Here is a 12,085-nt window from a genome sequence, read left to right on the forward strand (position 1 = left end):
CAATGCGTTAAAGGTTTTGAATATTGGGTTTCACTTGGCACATAGTGGCACGAAACCAAGATCATCAACACAGAAGTTGTGTAACCGTAAACCCCAGTGGTAAAGCTGAGAGTCTCAAGGGTTACATGTATGAGATGAAGCATGATGAAGAATAGAAAAGAGGTGGTAAAGGAGCCGAATGTACCTCTGATACAAAAGATGGACAAAGCATAAAAACTCTTAACTTCATTTAAGAAGAGTAAGGTAGCTCATGATTAGAGTGAATTTGACAGCCTGATTGGGAAGACATGATTGGTATATATCAAGTCATTAAGGCTTCTCTTAAAATCTTTTGAGGTTTAGGTCAACATGCAGCAACATGCGTCTAGGGACACTTAGCTAGTACAAAGATAAAGAATTATACCTGCCCCAGCTCCATCATCGAGAATGGTCCTTATACATAATTATATTAAGAGAGAAGTACATTGCAATAAAACGAAAGAAAATATTTTTGAGTTGTAAAGTTTCTGAAAAGAAATAAAACAAAAAAGAAAAATATTTTTGAATATTATGAAAATAAAAGGAAAACATTAACATAAATTGCGAGAAAAGAGTATACAAACTGTACAACCGAAACCATCTTTTGGAGAAGAGGAGCGAACCGAGCCCGGTGAGATCGAACCTGAAATAGGCCGAGCGTTCGGTTCATTTCGGTTCTCGGAAGAACCGAACCCGAAATGGACCGAGCGTTCGCTCTATTTCACTTCCAAATTTTATTGAGACAAAAGAGATTTCGGTACAGATTCAGCTTCCATCATTCCTAGGCCTTGTAGGATTTTATTAAAACTTGCTTCAGGCAAGGCCTTAGTAAAGATGTCAGCCAATTGATCAGTGGTTCTAACGAAATGAATTTCAACGTTACCATCTTCCACATGATCTTTGATAAAGTGATACCTCAGTGCTATGTGTTTCGTCTCTGAGTGTTGCACTGGGTTATGATAAATCCTAATTGCACTTTCTGAGTCACAATATAGTGGGATTTTCTTCATGTTCAGGCCGTAGTCTCGAAGTTGACTTTGTATCCAAATGACCTGAGATGTACATGATGCAGCGGCTATATATTCTGCTTCGGCAGTGGAGAGAGACACACAAGTTTGTTTCTTGGATTGCCAGCTAACAAGTTTGCAGTCCAGAAATTGGCATCCTCCAGTGGTACTCTTTCGGTCCAGTCCACATCCCCCAAGATCAGCATCTGAGAATGCTTGGACAAAGAACCCTGATTTGGCAGGGTACCATAAACCAAGAGAAGAGGTTCGCTTCAGGTACCGAAAGATGTTCTTCACAGCTAGCAGGTGAGGTTCACGTGGATTTGCTTGAAACCTGGCACAATAACAAACAGAGAACATTATGTCTCGTCGACTTGTTGTTAGATACATTAGAGACCCTATCATCTGACGATAAAGAGTCATGTTAGCAGCCGGTTTTTCCACAGAAGGTGTTAGCTTTGTGCCAAACGCCATAGGAACCTTTACTTTCGAATCTCCCATCATGCCAAATTTAGCGAGCAAGGTCTTCGTGTAAGCCTCTTGATTAATGAAAATGCCTTCGGGTCCCTGTCTTATATTCAAGCCAAGGAAATAGTTAATAGGGCCCATTGAGCTCATTTCAGATTTAGTCTCCATCAACTTCCTAAATTCAGCTGTTAAGCTAGGATTTGTGGAACCGGAGATGATATCATCAACATAAATTTGAACGATCATAAGGTGGTCACCCTCTTTCTTGCAAAAGAAGGTTGGGTCAACCGAACCTTGTTTAAACTTAGACATTTTGAGAAATCTAGTTAGAGTTTCATACCATGCCCTTGGTGCTTGCTTGAGACCGTAGACTGCCTTGTCCAGAATGTAACAGTGATCTGGATACATCTCGTTCACGAAACCCGGTGGTTGTTCCACGTACACCGTCTCTTCCAGTTCGCCATTTAGAAAGGCACACTTCACGTCCATTTGGAATACATCAAAGTTCTTGTGTGCAGCATAGGCGAGAAAGATACGAACCGATTCCAGCCTTCCTACTGGATTGAAGGTCTCTTTGTAATCTATGCCTTCTTCTTGACAGTAACCTTTCACAACCAATCTGGCCTTGTTGTGTATTACATTTCCTTCCTTATCCATCTTTTTCCTGAAAACCCACTTTAATCCAACCACAGATGCATCCTTTGGTGTTGGAATCAGTCTCCATACTTTATTTCGCTCGAACTCATTGAGTTCGTCTTGCATCGCCTGTACCCAATCAGAGTGATCGAGTGCAGTCTTGATCGTCTTTGGTTCGACTTTGGAGACGAAGGAATTAAACATGCAGAATTCGACTTTAGAGAAAAGTGCAGTTTGTTTCGCTTTCAATTGTAAGCGTGTGAGAACCTTTTCTGTCGAATCACCAATAATTTGTTTTTGTGGATGATCTTTGGTCCATTTGACGAGAGGAGGGTAACTAGGATCATATGAGGGATCCAGTTCAGCATTCACTTCTTCTTCAAATTCTAACTGAGTATCGTCATTGTTTGTATTCGCATTCTCCCCCTCGAATGAAGATAATTCCTCAGTTTCAGGCTCAGAATACTCCCCCTGGAATGGTGAATCTTGGTTATTTTGAAAGGACGAACTCTCCCCCTGAATATGAGAACTATCTGTTGAAGGATCGCTTGTGTCTGGCTTTTCGGTTGTTACTGGTTCTTCTTCTGCGATTTTCTTCGCAACATCATCGATTATCTTCTTCAAGTCATCTACCTTGTTGTCTGCAGCTTTAGATTCAGAGAGAATAGTCTTTTCTAGTTCATCAAATAGCAGCATGTATTGCTCAAAGAGGTTTGAAATTGGTACCGTAACTTGACCAGATTTTGGAAATATTTCCTCCACAGAACCTTCGGTTGTCTTCAGTTTCTTGACGTAGTTATCATCGAAGGTAACATAATAGGTCTCCTCTATTTTCTTTGAACGCTTGTTGAGAACCCGATATGCTTTGGAGGTTAAGGAATAACCCAGAAAGATTCCTTCGTCTGCTTTGACATCAAACTTGTTTCGGTGCTCCTTTGAATTAAAGATGAAGCATCTCGAACCGAACACGTGAAGAAACTTTACGTTAGGCTTTCGGTTGTTCAAGATCTCATAAGGAGTGATGGAGAAACGTTTGTTGAGATAAGATCTGTTCTGTGTAAAGCATGCAGCAGCAATGGCGTCAGCCCAGAAATATAGAGGTAGAGAAGCGAAGCTCAGCATGGTTCAAGCTGCTTCACACAAAGATCGGTTTCGCCTTTCGACAATTCCATTCTGTTGTGGAGTATATGGAGCCGAGAAGTTGTGAGTTGTTCCCTTCTCTGCAAGAAAATCTTCAAAGTCTTTGTTCTTGAACTCCAACCCGTTGTCGCTCCTTATATTTCGAACTATCTTCCGTAGTTGAACTTCTATCAGCTTGATAAAGAGTTTAAGCTTGGGAGTGGCCTTTGATTTCTACTTCAAAAAGAACACCCAATTAAACCGAGAGAAGTCATCCACTATGACAAGTATATACTTTTTACCGCCAATACTTTCGATTGAAGACGGACCACATAAATCAATGTGAAGTAATTCAAGTGGTTCAATAATTTTCGTATTGACTCGAGACGGATGATTTTGTCGACTTTGCTTTCCCATTTCACATGCAGCACACATGTGTTCTTTATCGAACTTTAGAACAGGAAGACCTCGAACATGATCCCCAAGCACCAGTTTGTTTATGTCTTTAAAATTGAGATGGGAGAGTCGTCGGTGCCAAAGCCAGCTTTCGTTTGACTGAGCCTTTATTAGTAAGCAGATTGCTGGTTTCCCTCGTATGGGATTGAGATTCAGAGGGTACATCTCTCCTTTTCGCTTTGATTTCAGCAGAATATTGTTCGTCTTCTTTTCAATAATCTCTGAGCCATCGTCATCGAACGAAACTTTTAACCCGGTACCAACTACCAGTTAAGACACACTTATAAGGTTGTGTTGTAAGCCTTCAACGTACGCCACTTTTCTTATCGAGAATTCACCATTTGTTATCATACTATAACCTTTAATCGTGCCAAAAGAATTATTACCATACTTGACACTTCCACCATTTGTTAAGGACCGAAACTCCCTCAGCTCTTCCCTTCTTCCTGTCATGTGACGCGAGCAGCCACTATCTATGTACCATTCATCGTCAAACTGCTCGTCACGAATTACCTGCAAAAATTAAGCAGATTTAGGAACCCAAAGTTTCGTGGGTCCTTGTGAGCCTTTTTACAGAACAGGGAATTGTAAGAGTAACATCAACTAAAAATGTCCTTTTTATTAAGGTTGTTTCGTCTTTTCTTTTTAAGGTGAAAACTTTGATTTTATCTGATTTGAGTGTTTTAGGTTCAATTTTAGAATTTGAGAATTTGACGTTGGCAGACTTTCGGTTCTCGAAATTAGGTTTAAACGACGTCTTCTTTTCTTCTTCCGGAAATAGCTTTCCTTTTCCCTTTCGATCATTCTGTGAGTGAGAGTGAGAATGAGAAAAATGAGAGTTGGGAGCAGAGTTAATTATTCGGTCATTGTTCTTACTTGGTTGAGAACCAGAACTACTTTCCTTTCGGCTCCTCTCTTTTGTTGGTCTAGGACCGAAACCACCCTTTTGGTTTTTCTCATGTTGATGACCGAAGCTTCCTTTTCGGTTGTCGTCCGTTTGTGGATTGAAACTCCTATTTTGATTGTTGTACCTTTGTGGACCGAAACTCTGTTTTTGGTTGTTTTGATTCTGAGGACCGAAACTCTTCTTTCGGCTATTTTCATTACGTTGAGCGCAAGAAACTGAGTTTGCTTTTGCTTCTTCCTTTGGCTTGGAGGGTTTTCCATAGCGATCGTAATTAGGATTTTGAGATCGCCATAACTGTTTCCTTTCAGTGAGATTCTTCTTGTACCTCAAATTTCGTTGATGTTTTCAGTCTAACACCTGTTTTGGAGTTTTGTGGATGTTGGCCTTTTTCATCGGTCTTTGAGCATGAGTTTCGCTCTTTAGCGAAGATGTTTCGCTTGACACCATGACCGGTTCACCTAAAGAACTTTTGGTACCACTTGTATTGGGCACATCAAAACGTGTTGGATCATTGAGCGGTTCTGGCACATATCTTCCTTTTACTCTCCATGATGTTTTCTGAGACAGACCTTTCGTTTCATCGGCGTTATCAATAGGTGCTGACCAGAAAAACTCATCACAGCCATCAGCATTATCTTCTGCTACTAATGCTGTTAGTTCGGCTGTCTGTTGCTGAGCAACTCCATGAACTGCATACACTTGATTTGGAGTCGTTTGGACTTTTTGATATACAACAACCTTTTCCTTAAGGACTTTGGTTTTGTCTTTGGATAAACGAGCGAACTCAACAGAATTTTCAGAAATAAGATTTTTATCGGTTTCGGGTTCGTTTTTGACAAACTCAGAACAGTCCACCTCATCTTCTACATATATTACACTCATATCATCATCCTCATTGAATTCAGAAGTGTTTTCAAAATCAATTTTATTCTCTGAACTCAAATTAGCATTCAAGGAGTCAAATTTCTGTACAGTTTCAGTTTTGATCTTTAATTTGTCATTTTCATCCAACAAATTTGTAAGCATGTCCTTATGGTCTTTTGACTTAATGAAGGACTCTATTTTGTCAAGACCAATTTTGTAAGCAGGAGAAATATCATCAGAAGAAATAACGTTTTAACAGTTATATGCATCAGCATCGATTTCGTCCTCCTTTAACTCAAGGAAGGGTAAAATCATTCGATGTATCTTCTTCCCTATTTCACAATCAAGATGCAATTGAGTAATGTTGGTATATAACCGTTTAGCAATTAAACAAAAAACATTTCGTTGTTTCAAAAGCTTCAAATTATCTCTTTGCAAATAAATTGTTTCATCCCTAGACCTAATCAACTCCATCTCCTTCTGCTCAATCCACATACGCCTCTCCTCACTCTTTGATGATACCCTGCTGATTTGATCAGTTAGGTTAGAGTTTGTGACGCGAGATTGAGTTAAACTGGCACTTAAACTAGAAAATTTAGATTTTAATCCATTTAGTTCTTTTTCATAGTTTGAGATGGGAATTTGTAAGGAAACAAGAATAGATTGTACCTTCTTAATCAACTCATTGCATTCGTTGATCTGCTCACCGACAGGTTTCGCTGCAAAACACCTGTCTTCACGCTCCTTCGCTTCATCCAGTTCTCCATCAGTGGCATAGCCTCGCTTTTGTGATACCCCAGAAGTCACCATTAAACACTTTCCTGCAACATCTTCTTCTTTTACCAACAAAGCCCTGCCATGAGTAGGCTTCCTCACTTCTTCATCTTCTGAATCAGTGGACCAAACTTCAACACCTCCGAACTCATCGTTAATAATATTTCCCTGCACAATAAGAGCATTCATAGTGTTATTAGATCCAGCTTTCTTCTTCTTGATTTCTTCCAATTGTCGTGTGAGGTTCGCTTCCTCGTCCTCATCTTCAATTTTTTCTAACATTTTTCTCAGCATACAATCTCTGGCGAAGTGATTTTTGCCTCCACAGTAGTGACAATTAATCCATGAGTCACCTCCAAGTTTTACTTCCTTCTTTGGTTCTTCAGTTTGAGAAACAATCTTCAGTTCCTCCTTTGTTTTCTCGGCACTGTAGCTACCTTGCCAGTTTCGGTTCTTATTTGTTGGGAACCTTCTTTTGATGAACTTCTTGGGATTTGACACCATCAGAGCATACTCTTTATTTGTTAGATCATATTCAGAGAGATTCAAATCTTCTTCTTCTTCAGCGGCACTCTTTCCTTTGGAGATATAATGAACAAAAACCCGCACGGAGCTGAACGTACCTAATTCCGAAACTGATTTCCTAATCCACCTCTGCCCAAGCTAGACTATAAAAAGAAATCCATAAAACGAGCTGAAAAATCCCCCCCCCCACGGCAGCCGATACTCAACCTGAGTGATCCTAGCGACTCCACATCTATTATTTGACACCCCTAAAAGGAACCAATAGCTGCAACGAGCACTTGACCAACTACTTTCTGCTGAGAGACAACCCATGCACCTCCTGGACACATACATCCAATCGCCACTTACTCCATACTCCTGCCTTGACCAAATCCTATACCGAAATTCCACATACCCGCACCGCAGATACCTATGAGCCATTCTTCCAACATCACGAACTCGAACAGATCGATAATCCTCCAAGAAGAATACCCAGTCCCCCCCTCCCCCACTTAGGGTTCAAACTACCACCCACTGGTGTTGAAACCAACCATGTATCAAACTGGCTCAACCATGCACAAACCATCCCTGACTCTTGGAATGCATAACACACTCAGGATGATCTTCAAGATAGATCAATCAAATCCTAAGAGAATTATGGATTTTAGCTGAAAACCTCTGAAATCCCCAATCATAACCACTTTAGCATTAAGGGTTTTATGCAAATGCATACGCAAACACCGACTTACGATCCAAAAATACACTCCTTGCCTGCAATGACAACCGTTAATCCGGTACCTAACTTTCCTATATCCAAGGAAAACAAACCCTTGATCGCATCACTAATCATCCATACCATATCAATCCTCTTGCGCATTCCCACACTGGCATACTGTCGCCAAAAACCGCGACCAACTGGCCCCATGCAGGGTTTACATCCCAACTCTGAAAGTCATAAGTCTGCTCACTCCTTCTCCGATCTCGGAAAAGTGAAAGGGCATAATCCCCACTATAGATAGTGACATTCCAATCCATCGATCAACCACTCCCTTGCAGTTGCAATCCCCAAGCCGATCATAACAATCGTTTCCTTCTTGAGTCCCGCGACTCGAATGTACGGCCTCGAGCAAAACCCTCAACACCTCAAAACCAATAAATTCATCTACGTTTGCAGCATTCGACCCAAACCGATATCGCCACCGGGGCCAAAAACAATTCCCAGACCCATCCTCATGCATGAGCAACCATAACCAAAAGATTGACAGATATAGTACCACATCCATGGAGCTTGGTATCAAACCATGCTATCTCTCCCGACCAGCCCTTAGAATCCCCGAAACTCTCCTCGATTCGAGTATGGATCCTGTGCTTCCAGTAGTACGGCCCAATACTACCTTCCACACCTATCCATACTTTCCTCAAGGATCATCTCGGGCCCTCTAAGACCTACTCATAAAAATACTCCCGATACCTGCTCAACAGCAAAACAACCGCACTAAAATACTTCCTAGGCTCTCCTAGGATTCTCCACCTCCCCGGCCATCATCTGTTGAAGGAATTTCATGAATACAATTACATGCAACAAAACTTAAATAATCTTTTGACTAAAGGACCCAACCCTACAACGGTTAGACTCAAACAAGAGTTGCGTAATAGGGCCAAATCCTTCACTCTAAGATTATTTAACCTCCATAGCATGTAACTTAATGTATTCATTTGATAGTTAGCTCACATCAATGTGGGTCATACAAAGCACAAAGCAAGCAACATTTGAGCAGTGTAGTCAACTGGCACTAAGACACAATAAAATCAGGCAGATCCTAATACGAAATTCTCGATCTCTAAATCCCAGCATCTCGGGTACACGTTCATCCCGACCTCACTCTCTCAAGAGTGGCTAATAATTCTCATGCTGGCCCGCCATATACTACACCCACTCATGAAGCTTCCACCAACCCTGCAGCCACTCGTGCATGCTAATCATACATAACGCTGGATCCCATAGACATTCGAATACCTGACTCTACTCGAAGCCCTCAATCAGCCAAGAACATGAAGTAAACCTAAATCAAACATTATCAGGCTATAAAATCTTTGTTATGTACAGCTATTATGCACACACTAAGCGACCACAATAATGATGTCAATTTCATATAAGAAATAACCCTAGGCTATCAGGCATCATATAATCAGGAAATTCTATCATGCGATTCCTGAAGATCCCTAGCCTATCACCAGCATGCTATTCTAACATATCACAATATCGAATAACAATGTGGTAATTTGGGGTCTACTTACTGGCTCTGGCTGATCGTACACATTGCATCCTCTTTTGATTATTTTGAAAACAATTTTAAAAGCTTTTCCGTAGTTTGAGACTGGATTCACACGAGTGTTCCTCTAATTCACTCAAAGCAAGGCTTTGTTACCAACTTGTAACATCCCAAAAATTTCAACAAATTTAAACCTTTCAAAACCACTCATTTACTAATAAAATTGTTTACAAAAACATTGTTTCCAAAACATGATTTAAAATCAGAATCTCCCAAGATCCATTCAGTAGTAAAACCAAGGATGTGTACGATCACACCTTCACCTCGCCACGGTCCTATGAAGAACCTGAAACCATAAACTGAAATTGTAAGCAAGAAGCTTAGTGAGTTTCCCCAAAGTACCAACACAAACATATAACATATACAAATAACAGCATGTCGGGTCCGATCAACCAACGGGTTAGAATACTCTAGACCCAGTCACCTTACGGGATCAATCATCCTCGAGATGGAATACCCTAGGTGGAATGGAAATATACAACGGGTCCAGTCAACCATCAGGTTGGAATACCCCAGGCCCAATCAACCTTTGGGTCCAGACATCCTCGAGATGGAATACCCCAGGTTGGAATGCCAATATACAATAGGTCCAGCCAACCATCGTGTTGGAATACCCCAGGCCCAATCAACCATCGGGTTGGAATGCCAATATACTATGGGTACAGTCAACCATCGGGTTGGAATACCCTAGGCCTAATCAACCTCCGGGTACAGTCATCCTCGGGATGGAATACCTCAGGTTGGAATGCCAATATACAACGGGTTCAGTCAACCATTGTGTTGGAATACCCTAGGCCCAATCAACCATTGGGTTGGAATGACAATATACTATGGGTCCATTCAACCATCGGGTTGGAATACCCCATGCCCAATCAACCTCTGGGTCCAGTCATCCTCGGGATGAAATACCTCAGGTTGGAATGCCAATATACAACGGGTACCCAAGGCCCAATCAACCTCCAGGTCCAGTCATATTCGAGATGGAATACCCCAGGTTGGAATGCCAATATACAAGGGGTCCAATCATCCCTATGATAGAATACCCTCAGGCCCAATCAACCGTCGGTTAGAATGCCCTTGGTGTATTGGCTCACGCACATAGCAATAAAGCTTGAACCACCAACCAAATATGTGCACATATAACATATAAACATATAATTAGCCAACATACAATCATGCAAATCTACAGATCACTAAGCATATCATCATCCTATATATCAGGATACAAATTTAACAAATCATTACAAAACAATAGCATACTATCACATAACATGATATCTAATCCAATGGGCCGGCCTTAGTGCCTTCGACCCGCAAGTACAGTGAGGAAAACTCACCTCTACTGATGATAACTGAAACAACACTCGATCCGTAGTGAACACTGCTCCTCAAGTTAAACCAAAACTAGGAAAAACTCAAACAATAATTAGGGTTTATCCCAAACCCATGGTCTAGTCCACTCCTCATCATGATAACGGAAAAAGACAATTTTGCCCTTTATATACAAGACCAACTAAACTAAGCCCAAAACCCCTAATGGCCCAAGGCCCAAAATCGATCCATTGGGCTTCTGCTGAGAACACCTAGCATTCCAGTCTATGACGCCTGGTGTCCGAATGTTGGGCGTTCCCATGCATACGTTTGGCGTTTGCTCGCTGATTACCAACTTCCAAACCAATGGCTTAATGGCTTAAGATCTCATGTACAAACTTCAGATACAATCATAATAGAACGTCTAAAGCCATAAAGTTGCAAACGTTATGGCCATGCATGGCTACAATGAGCCCAACACCAAGATCCTAACTCAAAATCAACTATAAGGCTCCAAAATTCTTGCATGGATGATTATGAAGACCCAAGATTGCATTTTTATGATTCTAGACTCACAATTATGCTTGAAAGGACAGTTCAAACCTCTGGAGCATTCCAAACTCACAAAGATCAAGTCTTTGGAACCAAAAAGAACATAAACTAGGCCTAAATCAATATCAAACAAATGAGACATCATGATCTAACTTTATACCTCAAAATGATGCTCCATGATGCCAAGAGTCCAGATCCACAAGCTAGAGAGCAACCACAATACTCCAAAGATCTTCCTTCTCTTATAAAGAACACTAAATGATACCAAAAAGATGAACCAATGCTTCAAACTCTCATACACATTTAGGGTTTTCGAAATGAGGATGGAGGCTGGAGTGGTGAAGGGTTTTGAGGCCATAATGTTCTTTAAATAGGGTCCAAACCCTAAAATTTGTGTTTGGTCTCTACGTGCAAACGCCTAGCATCCATCATAGAACGCCTAGTGTTCTATGCAAACGCCTGGCGTTTGGAGCAAAGAACTCATCATCGGGATGTTACATAGATATTTTTTATTCCACTCTTCAGTGTCTTTGGGTGTGATACCATTAGATGGATTCTGGTTTGGGTCCTCTCATCCAAGAAACTTCATGGAGGACGAGATCTCAAGCATGGAGATCAAGGGTTAAATAAGAGGTATGTTTTTCTTCTTTGTATTTTCGTTTTCTAGGGTAGAGGTAATTAGCATGAAACCATAGATCCATAGGTTGCATGTACACTTAGGTATATCGTAGTTTCAATTTTTCTGCTACCTAGTTTAGAGTGTATTTGATGCGTAGAAAACCTAACAGTGGTATCAGAGCCATTGGTTCATTATTACAATCACCCTAGATCCATATTTTCTAATTTGCAATTGAATGAAAGAAGAAAGATTGAAAAAATTCGTAACTGAAAAAACCTTTAATCGCAGCTCACGACGTGAGAGCTTGCTGCTCATGATGTGAGCTTTCCGGATTAGGATTTCCCTAATTTTTCATTTTTCAAATTTGAAGATTTATTAAATATGGATTATTACCAAATTTAAATTGTTTTGAATCTGGAAAAAATAAATATTATTTAAAAGAGATTTGAATTTGAATTTTTTTTATTTTAAAATTGAGTTTAAATATTAATATTATTTATAATAGATATTTATAAAT

This window comes from Lactuca virosa, chromosome 7 (assembly GCF_052849685.1).
Source record: "Lactuca virosa cultivar CGN04683 chromosome 7, Lactuca_virosa_CGN04683_v6, whole genome shotgun sequence".
Taxonomy (NCBI): domain Eukaryota; kingdom Viridiplantae; phylum Streptophyta; class Magnoliopsida; order Asterales; family Asteraceae; genus Lactuca; species Lactuca virosa.